The sequence below is a fragment of the Rhinichthys klamathensis genome, unplaced genomic scaffold (genome assembly GCF_029890125.1).
Source record: "Rhinichthys klamathensis goyatoka isolate OS25496 unplaced genomic scaffold, OSU_Roscu_1.1 h1tg000046l_1, whole genome shotgun sequence".
Taxonomy (NCBI): domain Eukaryota; kingdom Metazoa; phylum Chordata; class Actinopteri; order Cypriniformes; family Leuciscidae; genus Rhinichthys; species Rhinichthys klamathensis.
Window position 1 is genome coordinate 2,238,144 of NW_026606593.1, and position 11,957 is coordinate 2,250,100.

An 11,957-nucleotide genomic window follows, 5' to 3' on the forward strand; every position below is an offset into this window, starting at 1 on the left:
ATGCATTCCGTAGTGGATATCTCTACAATGGCAGTTAATTACATACTTACATAAGTGTTGTAATTTCACAAACAACTATTTTCAACATATTTAGGCCTACTTTAAAATCATATTATAAGTCCCTTAATGAAAATTAATCTACAATATTGGAAATGTGTACAATTGCTGTAATATTTAACCTTCCTGCTGTCTACTTAATCCACTGATATGTGTGATAGAAATATTTTATGTGATGGGTATTTCCACATTAATGTACAGGAAAATGCAGACTAAGGATGCTCCTGTCAAAGGCCACATATCCTTAGCAAAAACTGCTAACTCAGTAGAATTAACAGTCATATTAGTTGTATCAAGTCAAACCAATCAACAGAACTAATCTGTGAAGGAGATTCGAGTGGCATCGTCTTTGCTCAACTGTTTGATTTACATGCTCATGTATCTTTCTATTCAAGAGTCTCAACTGTTGTTGTGGCCAGCGATCTCCCAGCCATGAATGGGGCTATGTCTGCTAGAGCAACTTGGGAGCCATGTCAGGCATATGCTGCGCATCTGAGAAAAGGATTCTACGCTCAAAAAAAAAAAAAAAAAAAAAAAAAAAAACAGATCAAGTATCATTTAGGTAATGATAGTAGCTTCTTGACAGGACGCCGTCACCTTACTTCAGGTAAGTACCGTATTATGAAGTCAGATTTAGCCGATATAAAAAAAAATAAAATAAATAAAACCCATACTAGACAAAGGGTGCATGTCCAATCTCAGATTCGGATATCTAGGTCAGTAAAGGCTAGATGAATCTTCTAAGCTCACTCAAGGTTCGTCCGCTCTTCACAAAATCATCCTATAGCGGTCGTTAGGGTCCTTAGGGATTTGACGTGGTCGCAAATATGTTATATCGTTGTGCTACAAAGCATGGTTGTCATCAAGGCAGATCTTATTGTTAGGCGATCATGCCATTCCTGAGACGTTAATTTGGCTATCAATCGTCTTCAATTTCATAATTAAGGTTGCGCTTATTCCTTCCAATGCAAAGCCATAGCTACGCGCTTTCACTCTTCGTTACAGGCTTTCAGACGGCTTTTGGCCTTCAGCAACCCGGATCCATCACCCTGCCCTCCTCTACAGAGTTTGTTAAATTAGTAATGTTTGCTTTTCTTTCAGATTCCTGTTTTCACATCCTGATCACGGCCGATTGTTCCTTCCTCGTCTACAATTACGAATCGTAATTTAATATTTCTTCCATCCATAGTTTGCTCGCAGGCATTCAAATTCACGCAAGTATTTTAATACTAATTATCCAAGTCTGTTTACCGTTCCTTCTCTTTGTTTGCTACTTAAGGCATAGCCAAGACCTGTAGTAAACCTCCGATAAACGCCTGCCAATCACTTTGTATCACAAAGATAAAAATGCGTATAATTGTGCCCTTTTCGCAGGATATGTGTTCAAGTTCATATAGCACATTTAAACAGCCGCTTAGACAGACCAAAGTGCTTTACAGAACACACAAATAAAAGTAAAACAGCAAAATATGTGGTGGGTCTCCGGTGTGTATGTGGGGTTTGGCTCGGAATGCCCACAGATAATTTTGAATAGCATGTCGGAATAGTCATTTCGAAAGTGATTAAGCATATCGTTTTGTCTATCCCTTTGGATGTGGCAGGGCTGCTACTCCCGGCACAGGGGTCGGAGTTTCAACAGCTCGTTTTGCAGCTCCGATTACCTCTCACCAACAATTTAAAACTTTTCGCTTTGTTCAACCGGGATCATTCAAGATGGAGAGACTCAAGTGTCAACATATAGACAACATTCCGGATGGTCGTTGATGAATTACGTAGCTCAGCGTAGCTATCTCTAGTCACTAATTAGCTTATTCTGTCTCGATTTTCTTTAAACCATGTCCCGTGGGCAGGATTCATGCAATTTAGGTTGTGATGCACTAACCCAGGAGGAATTTCGTTAGCTCCTCTCAGCGCTGTTGTAGTCTTTAAAAAGCAATTCTTAAATGAATTTCTCCCATTGCTTGAACTTTGAGTGTTGTAACCTCGAAGATGTTGGTCATGCTTATACGGCAACATTTCACACTAAGTAAGTTAGAAAAGCAAAATCCATCCAACCCCCTTTTTATTACTTCCTGTCCGCAATGGTCTCTTTTCTATTGGTATTCAGATTGTAGCTGTCTGTTACAGCGTCATGGCTCATGCATCCAGCTCGCATTTACAAATTCACTCCAGGAGCTAAATACTCCGATTTCCCCATGGTCTTTTCTAATTTGCGTTTCTCACCTAATTTTTTTACTCTCTTTCTTAAGAACTCTAAGAATGACTCTCAAGGCTCTGTTTCACTTATCAATTTATTAATTAGTTATAAATTCTGTCCCTTCTCATCTGATTAATTTCTTTAAATTCCCCTCCATTTATCCTAACTAACGGAGCACTTCTCTAAGCCTAGTTCAGGACTCATCAGTTTCTGTCCTCAAAAGCTGCAGCTTATCCCCCTCTCAGTTCACTGGACATTCCTTCAGGATTGGAGCCGCTACTACAGCAGCCGAGCGTGGCATCTCTCCAGCTGCTATTAAAATCCTGGGCAGGTGGTCCTCCTCGGCATTTGAATCCTACATAAGACCAGATTCAAAATCTATTCTCGAAGCTCAGCAAGCTCTCCAGTCATGATCTAGGTAAATTCCTATTTATCTACTGGTGGTGGTGTTTTTGCCAAAGTGGCTGGCACTTTTTATGATAGCATGGTTTAGCTACTAAACCAAGATGGCCTGCGGGCTAAGTGTCTGCTTTAACGGCGTTTCACACTATTGTTCTAGACGGCCCGCGGCCATGTGTCCCATCTAGATGGCTTGTGGCCCACGTGTTCTTCCAAAAGATTGGCCTGTGGCCCATGTGTCCTATCAAAGATGGCCTGTGGCCATGTGTCCTATCAAAAGATGGCCTGTGGCCCATGTGTCCTATCAAAAGATGGCCTGTGGCCCATGTGTCCTATCAAAAGATGGCCTGTGGCCCATGTGTCCTATCAAAAGATGGCCTGTGGCCCATGTGTCTTATCAAAAGATGGCCTGTGGCCCATGTGTTCTATCAAAAGATGGCCTGTGGCCCATGTGTCCTATCAAAAGATGGCCTGTGGCCCATGTGTTCTATCAAAAGATGGCCTGTGGCCCATGTGTCCTATCAAAAGATAGCCCGTGGCCACGTGACTCTTCAAAGATGGCTATATAAAATATATTAAAAAAAAAAAAAAAAAAAAAAAAAAAAAAAAAAAAACCCACACTAATTCTAATTTCTTTTCTATTTTAGGATCTCCAGGATTCACGACCGGTGGGTTTACTTCCTCTACCGTTCTTTGGGGGTGGGCTCCGTCCCGGTGGATTATTATTCCACCTACTTTTGGGGGTCGGCTGCGCCCCTGCCTTCGTCTTCAGGCAGGAAATGCAGAGTCCGGACCCTCGGATTGCGAGCTATGGACGGGGCCTACGCCAAAGAACTTTATTGCTTGCTGGGCTATCAATAAATGTATTTATTGTTACAGTATTTATTCTCCCGAGTCTTTCTGGTAGAAATGGAAGCTCTAGCGTTAAGTTCTGCCAGGAAGACTCAATTGCTGCGTCACTTATTACCTTCTCATCTATCCAATCGTGTCTAAGACTTGTGGTATAAAAGACCAGTACTTACACATGTCTGAGTTCGCAGATGCTGACGCTTTCATGCACCTCCATCCTCCCCACCACCACCAGGATGGTCCCTTCCCCTCCATCCTCCATCCTCCCCACCACCACCAGGATGGCCCCTTCCTATACCTCACGGGGGGTCGGCTGCGCCCCTGCCTTCGTCTTCAGGCAGGAAATGCAGAGTCCGGACCCTCGGATTGCGAGCTATGGACGGGGCCTACGCCAAAGAACTTTATTGCTTGCTGGGCTATCAATAAATGTATTTATTGTTACAGTATTTATTCTCCCGAGTCTTTCTGGTAGAACTGCATTTGTATTCAATTCATCATTCTTTGTAAAATGGCAGTGTGTTTAAATCCAGGCCGAACAATCTCAATCCCCTCGCCACATCGCCCTCCCTCTCTCACCCCGTCATCTCTCTCTCTTTTTCCGAACGTGCCCTGCATGAGAAGCGAGGCAGACGATTGAGTCGCAATTTCTCTGCGCCGCTTTCAAGCCCTTCTGTTTCATCATGGCACCATTTTTCACTGTTCTTTTCAAATTTCAGCTTCTTTTCACACTGACGCTTGCATTTGAGACGAAACGTTTTATAATCTTCCTCTCTATTCATCTTCATTTGATTCTCTTTTCATTTGTCAGTTTCCTGCAAACCACAAACCTGACTTCCTCTAACTCTTTAATCCCAAATCATTCCTTTAGCTGACACAATCCTCTGATAGCCTTGCATGCAAATACAATAAATAAATAAATAAACAAATAAAAAATGCAGTGATAATCTGCTTTCTGACCGCTGATGTCTAATACCATCAGTGCCCTCTGCCACATCCCTCAGTCTGATCTAATTCTGATGGGCTGAGCAGTTGGAATGGTTGGATTGCACTTTATTTTACAGTACGTGCACTTACATGTACTTACAGTGAACTTACCTAAGAAAGTACTGGGTAATCTAAGGTAACTACATGGGTTAAGGTTAAGGTTAGGTTTAGGGATGGGTTCAAGGTTAGTACCTAGTTATTACCCAGTTATTGCAAGCACTATAATAAGTACAAAACATGAGGAACAGGACTGTAAAATAAAGTGTACCATTAAAGTGTAATGAATCATTTGTTTTCTTGATTAGTTGATTAAATGCTGACACAACTTCATTGATCTGTTCACACCAGTTTTGGCTCGGCTGATTTCGTCACCATTACTTTATGAAATAGCTTGCTTCAAGGACGTATGTAATATAGAGGAGGAAACTACAATTATGCACTTGAGCAGAATTTTCACGTTATTCGTCACACATTTAGGGTGTGTTCACACTTGTAGTTCAGTTCTCTTGGTTCTTTTGGTCCAGACCAACAAGAAAATTATACATTTAGGGTGTATTCACACCAGGAAAGTCCGATAGTTCACTTGCTTTGGTCCGGACCAAATTATTATTTTTTTTGGTCCGGTTCGCTTTCACACTGCTCTTTTTGCAAGTGAACCAAAATTTGTAAACAAAACCACACGTGTGCTAAGGTCGTCCATTCATTGGACAAGGATTCTCAAGTAGGGAAATCAGGAAGTGCAAAAAAGGCTCAGCATGGAGATATTTCATACTGCAATATTTGTTATTTTACTAATTTTGTGTTATTCTGTACAAACGCAATATGAAGCAACTGCGCAGAAGACGGATAAGGTATAAAGTTTTCATTCATAGAGAGGGGCTATGTTCACACATTCAAATAATGAGATTCTTATTGTATATACTGCTAACAAGTCCTGTCAATGTTAACGCTTGCGATTAAGTTTGTCCAGTTCAACGCAGCGTCATCCGTGTATTGTAACTATCGTTACATTATATGAACTGCAAAAGCTTTTTTTGCATCTATGCGCGATTAGACTAAAGAGAACGCTCTGTATGTGAATGTCCTGATGCACACACTCATTCATTCATTCCATTCCAATGATGCACACACACGACCCGCAGAAAGACGCGCACCAGTATCGTGTGGCCAGACAGCGCGCCGGAATGGAATTCTCTTTCGCACTTGAACAACAATAACACAAACCATTATGCCAAAATCTCCGACTACGGAAGCCTGTTAACTCAAAGGCGCAGTGCTTTCTTGCAATTGGGTCGGTTCTTGTTCACACCGTAAACGAACCGTACCAGAGTTCGTTTGGAAGCGTACCGAGACCACCTCTTCAGCTGGGTCTCGGTTCGGTTGTTTGGTCCGCACCCGAGTTCGATTGCTGTATTCACACCTGCCCAAAAGGTCCGCACCAAGGGGGGAAACAAACTAGTGTTCGATTCAATCGAACCAAACAAGGCAGGTGTGAATACACCCTTAGTCCAGGTTCGCTTAGCATTAAACACAAGCATTTGTAACTCCGAACCCAAAGATACAACAACAAAAACGGCTTTTATGTCCAGCCGTGTGCTGGACTAATGGGCTCGTTGTATGTGTGTACATGTGATGGTATTTTTTACTTAGAACTCACAAAGATCTTAGAAAATGTGTTAAGAAGTCAAAACATCACCTGTAATTCCTCCATCACACACAAGTGAAGATTTGCAGCAAGACGACACGGTTCTGACGCCTTTTCAGACGAGAAAACCAGCATTCTGTGCTTTTTAGGGTCGCACCTTGTGACATCACATCCTGTTTTTGGTTCGCTTTACATGTCTTTGGTCCGTGTTGCGTTATTTCAGTCAAACCGCACTAGTTCGTTTGCGAGGGGACAGAGACCCGTCTTTTCAGGAGTCTAGGTCCACTTGTTTGGTGCACACCAGGGTTCAGATGGCAGCGTTCACACTTATTCAACTGAACCACACTAAAAGAGCAAATCGCACCAGGGTTCGTTTTAATCCAACCAAAAATGCCAAGTGTGAACACACCCTTAGATTTAGTTTTAAACAAATAATAATGCAACAAATAATAGCTAAACTAATCATGACCTCTTGACTTGTATAAGCAATTCAAGCTTGAAGTCTCAAAGCACATAACATTACAATAATAAGGAAAGTTACTCCGCTTACAGAGCCACTTCTTGTACCTCCTGACAGCTGCAAATTCATTTCGGTGTTGATAGTGTTGACATAGAAAAGCAGAAATCTGAGGGCGTGAACAGCTCCAGGTAGAACGTCATGGGTTGCCATCTTGTAATTACGGTTACGACATGTTGTGAACGCAGCATATGCTTGTTGTTTTGGTTCAGCGATCGCTCGCTGACTGTCTGTCTAACTCTGCATAACCTCATGAAACCCGCTGATGACTTGTGAAGTCTGTGTGAGTATGGAAATACATATGTTGACAGGCACCTGAGATTTTGGTATGGAGATGATCATGATTTTTCAGTAGTATCACAGCACATTGTGTGTATGTTGTTTGCTTCTGGGATAGAGCGCTTGGACCCGGAAACTGTGACACGTGACGTCAGACTTAAAGGATTAGCTCACTTCAGAATTCAATTTTCCTGATAATTTACTCACCCCCACATCATCCAAGATGTTCATGTCTTTCTTTCTTCAGTCGAAAAGAAACTATTCCAGGATTTTTCTCCTTATAGTGGACTTCAACAGGGATCAACGGGTTGAAGGTCCAAATTGCAGTTTCAATGCAGCCTCAAAGGCTCTACACGATCCCAGCCGATGAATAAGGACCTTATCTAGCCAAACCATCGGTCATTTTCTAAAAAATAAACATTCATATACTTTTTTTACCACAAATGCTCGTCTTGCACTAGCTCTGCGATGCGCCACACTTTATGTAATAATGTTGAAAGGTCACGTGTGTTCCGGTTCAAAAACTAAGGGTAGGGCGAAAAAACAATCTCATTTTCTCCTTCAACTTCAAAATCGTCCCGACATCATTGCTTTACCTTTTATTTATGTATTTATTTTGGCAATGGCATTTGACTTAGTCTTTGCACGTTCGCTATGTAAACACTAGGTCGGTACTTCCGTTGTAAGCCGTGACCTTTCAACGTGATTATGCGTGGCACATCGCAGAACTAGTGCAAGACGAGCATTTGTGGTAAAAAAAAAGTATTTTTTTAATTATTATTTTTATAAAATGCCCGATGGTTTGGCTAGATAAGACTCTTATTCCTCGGCTGGGATTAGTAGAGCCTTTAAAGCTGCATTGAAACTGCAATTTGGACCTTCAACCCGTTGATCCCTGTTGAATGGAGTAAAATCCTGGAATAGTTTCCTCAACAACCTTAATTTCTTTTCGACTGAAGAAAGAACGACATGAACATCTTGGATGACGTGGGGGCGAGAATAAATTCTAAAGTGAACTAATCCTTTAACGTCACCATGAAATTAAAATTGATAGTACTTATTTTTGTTCTGTTATAATTTATTATTAATATTATTATTTTTAAAATATATTATGTGCCCGTGTAATCTTGAATCAAAATAATTTTTGCAGCGACATCTCTTCTCTGATGATGTGTTTGCTGGCGTGGGGGCGGGGCAAACTGTCACTCACATGAGATCCACCAATAGCAAACCACAACCATCCAATCATTTCCTGATGGAGAAAAACAAATCTACATTTTTTCTTGTTTGTAAAGCTGTTTCCCTCAAACAGACGACACAATAGAGAAGAAAAGACTATCACTACATCCATTTCATGGCAACTTTGGAGATGCTGGATTGGAACAAACAACCAGCTAAACATACAAAAAAATTAATGGGTGCACCTTTAAATTCAAATGTATTCTTCATCTGGGTGGTTTTCTCAGCAAATATTGAAATTTGCATTTAATTTGTGATAAATGTAATTAATTAATCAGCGTATCGTGTAATTAATTGGATTTTTTTATCAACCTACAGCCCTATTATAAATATATATATGTCCCCCCCCCCACACACACACACACACACACACTTTATGAAATAGCTCACAGCAAGGAAATGTCTAAAACAGAGGAAACATCACATCTCTAGTTGTTGAGCAGGCTGTGCATTATAATAAGAGGCAATCCAGCACTATAATTTGTTATCGGTTGTGAAAAGCAACAGTGGCGATGTTCTTTCAAGCGCAGGAAGCTCTAAGACATGCGCTCTTATCTATTGTCTGTTATGAGGCTCGCTATATCTTCTAGTGAAATATAAATACAATGCAAACTAATGTGTGCCCAAATCATCATGATATACACACAAGATACAGTAGCAATTTATTAAAGTAAAAAGTAGGACTGCATGTGAATCACTTTTTTTGTAAATAATTAATCGCACATGGCTTCTGTGATTGATCATGATTAACTGCACATAACATATAAATATATTTACAAATTCAATCTGTATCTTATGATAAATTTAAACTTCAATCATCCTATAAAGCTATAATAATAAATGTCTCGGTTACTGTAGCTTTGTTTATTATTTATGAGAAGTAACTGGTGTTCCTCTGTCTTTGTCATCACTCTATCTGCTCTACTGTTTGAATGAGAAATACTTCTCCTGAATGTTTTATTTAGTAATTATTTTACTTAAATTACTAATTAAAACATTTAGTGTAAGTATTTTTGTGTGCGAATTGAGCCTTTCTCCTGTATATAATGTCAGTATCACAAGTTTCAATAGTTCTATGAAAAGCATTATTTCCAAAGATATTGCGCTCTAAGTAAGATGATGCATGGTATACACTGGATTTTAATGCAATTCAGTACAATATAGTATTAGAGGCATAGAATCTGCTCATAATCAAAGCCTCAGGAGGTGGAAAAACAGATGATGCATTAAACACATTAATTATATATTTTTTTAAATGTACCTACATTTCACTCCAGTTTCCAGCTGAAATGAACGCTAGTGGCAACTTTTATTTCTTTTCGCACAAATTATAAATGGGCAACAGTGGTAGGTTACTGATTAATAAAGCTACTTTTGTATATGGTTACTATGACCTCAAAACACCTTTACCAGTGCATGATTTGTAAATAATAAGTACATTTTAATGTTAGTTTCACATAACCAGCTCTATGATGTAGTAAACTTGCTTTGTAGCTCAACACTGACTTGAGTCATGATAAATAAGCTCAAAGAGCAAATTTTATTTTACATTTCTTTTGTTAACAGTATTGGTTATGTTTAGGGTTGGGTTTAGTGTTTGTGGTACGTTATTTTCAAATGCGGTAGAGCATTAACCTTTTACGTTGAGTTTTAATTTATCTGTTTCGGTTCAAACTGAACATGCTTTTTGCATCACTTTGAACTTTAAAAGTGTTGTGAAAATGGCAAGAAGCAACATATAACATTTTGTATAAATGTCATCGTAGACATGTTTTCCAATGAGCCTGGGTTGAAAATATTACCCCTAGACCAACATCTCATATTTAACATTCATTTTCAGTTCTTGCACAGAATTTAACTGGAAAAAAATAGTAATTTATCAATACGTTTCAGTATTAAATATTCATACATCCAGCCTCCATGCCACCAGTATTCAACATAAGTATGCATATAAGTATATCTTCAGCTTTTTCTGCCATTTAATTGGAGAATTATCTTGGAGAATTCATGCAATGCTGCTTTACAATCTGGTTAAAACAAGATATCTTTGAAAGCAGCCTAAAATGTGGAATAATCTTTGTGTTATGTGTCTATGATGCCTACAAATGCTGTCTACGGAGGCAGCTCACTAGGTTTTAAAATCCGTTTAGTTTACACTAAATAATTTGTCAATAACTGCTTATTTATTATGGACCTTAACCACATACTGTCCAAATCAATTGACAATTCTGGTGGCACAAAAGTAGCCTGAAAACAGGACAACAAAGCTAGCGTACTCTTTTAAGTTTGACTTGGACATCAGATCTGTCAATAGCAGGATCAGGATAAGCTAGCCGGAGAGAGTGGGATAGAAGGAGATAACATAGAGAGAGCTCTTACTTCTGACACTGAAGCTGAATAGGTGCTGTTTCAGCTCTGAGGGAGATCTGGCAGTGAAAGCTAATGGACTCCACATCGACTCACTGGATCTCTGTCCTGCTGTTTGACTGTCTGTTGTTTGCTAGACTGCGAGTATGCTTCTTCTTATTGAGTTGATGTCTGAGAATCAGTGAGATGCAACGGTGTACATCCTGAGCGGTTTTATTCCAGAGGAGTGGCGGTCCATGCAGAAAGTCCAGGAAATTGGAGATCCGTAAGGACTATCCAATCAGTAAAAAGATGGCGTGACAGGAACTGCTTGAATCATTTAAATCAGCAATAATAGGCTCACCTTTTGTCAATAAAATGGCCCTCAAAATGGAAAAACTATTAGATAGCTCACCCACGTTCCTCATGAATTCCAACTAACCAGTTGGGTTGCAAGCCGGTACTTCAAATCCTCTTTCACGTCACGCAGGCTCACAAAATATCTGACTTCTCTTCCTCACTCAGAATTAAAAGCCACAAAACGGAGTTATTTGTGATGATGTGCCATTGTTCACTGTCATTGTTCAGTTCTGGCTTTAGGAAAGAAGAGTCCTCAGATGTCCTCGCTAATTGAAGTGGAGTCCCTTCTGTTGTGCCGGACCAGTCAAGGAAAAAGCACATTCATCATTTTTTGTTTAGTCCAAAGGGAGGTTGTTCTGTAGACAAAGCAAAAAGGGAAAATTCAATAATCAGATTTAAGCTAGCGTTGCTAACAGTTTTCAGTGATGGCAGCTTTAAAGATACATCACACTGACAGTATAGTCCTGTTGATGTTTTGTATGAAAAGAAATGGGTCATTTGTTAAAGATGGATTGGGAGTGAATGGATTCCAAGAAACCAGGGCAGCGTTTCCCAAAAGTGTTGTTTTTGGACAAAAGGGTGTGAAGACCATTGCCACCAATGTTCTCTATGATCAACTTAGCTCACAATGCTTTTGGGAAACACAGCCCAGAACAGTAAAACCTTGTTTAGGTCATTAATCTGCTCGACCAGCTCTAACCAGCCTAACCAATATGAAACATCTCCACCATAATCGTAATTTAGGGTGTGTTCACGCTTGTAGTTCGGTTCTCTTGGTTCTTTTGGTCAGAACCAAAAAAGAAAATGATACATTTAGTCCCAGTTCGCTTAGTGTTTTACTCTGTCATTTTAAACACCAAAAAAAAAAAGTCTTATGACGTATATTTTGTGTATAATGCTGTGTTCTGGGCTAAATTTCCCCTTTTCAGGAGTCTCGGTTTACTTGTTTGGTGTGCACCAGGGTTCAGATGGCAGTGTTCATCATATAAACTGAACTAACAGAGAAATCGCACCAGAGTTTGTTTTATTCAATCTGAACCCACCAAGTGTGAACACACCCTTAGAAATCATATGAAACCAGATGT

General features: G+C 39.8%; 1 protein-coding gene across 1 annotated transcript in view; it reads right to left on the minus strand.

Moving 5' to 3' along the window:
- Window positions 1-10,754, minus strand: part of flrt1a (fibronectin leucine rich transmembrane protein 1a) — a 32,057-nt gene extending 21,303 nt beyond the window's left edge. The window contains exon 1 of the mRNA XM_056247351.1: window positions 10,546-10,754. The gene's annotated coding sequence lies outside the window, so the exon portion shown is untranslated. The remainder of the gene's footprint in view (window positions 1-10,545) is intronic.
- Between the last annotated feature and the right edge of the window lie 1,203 nt (window positions 10,755-11,957).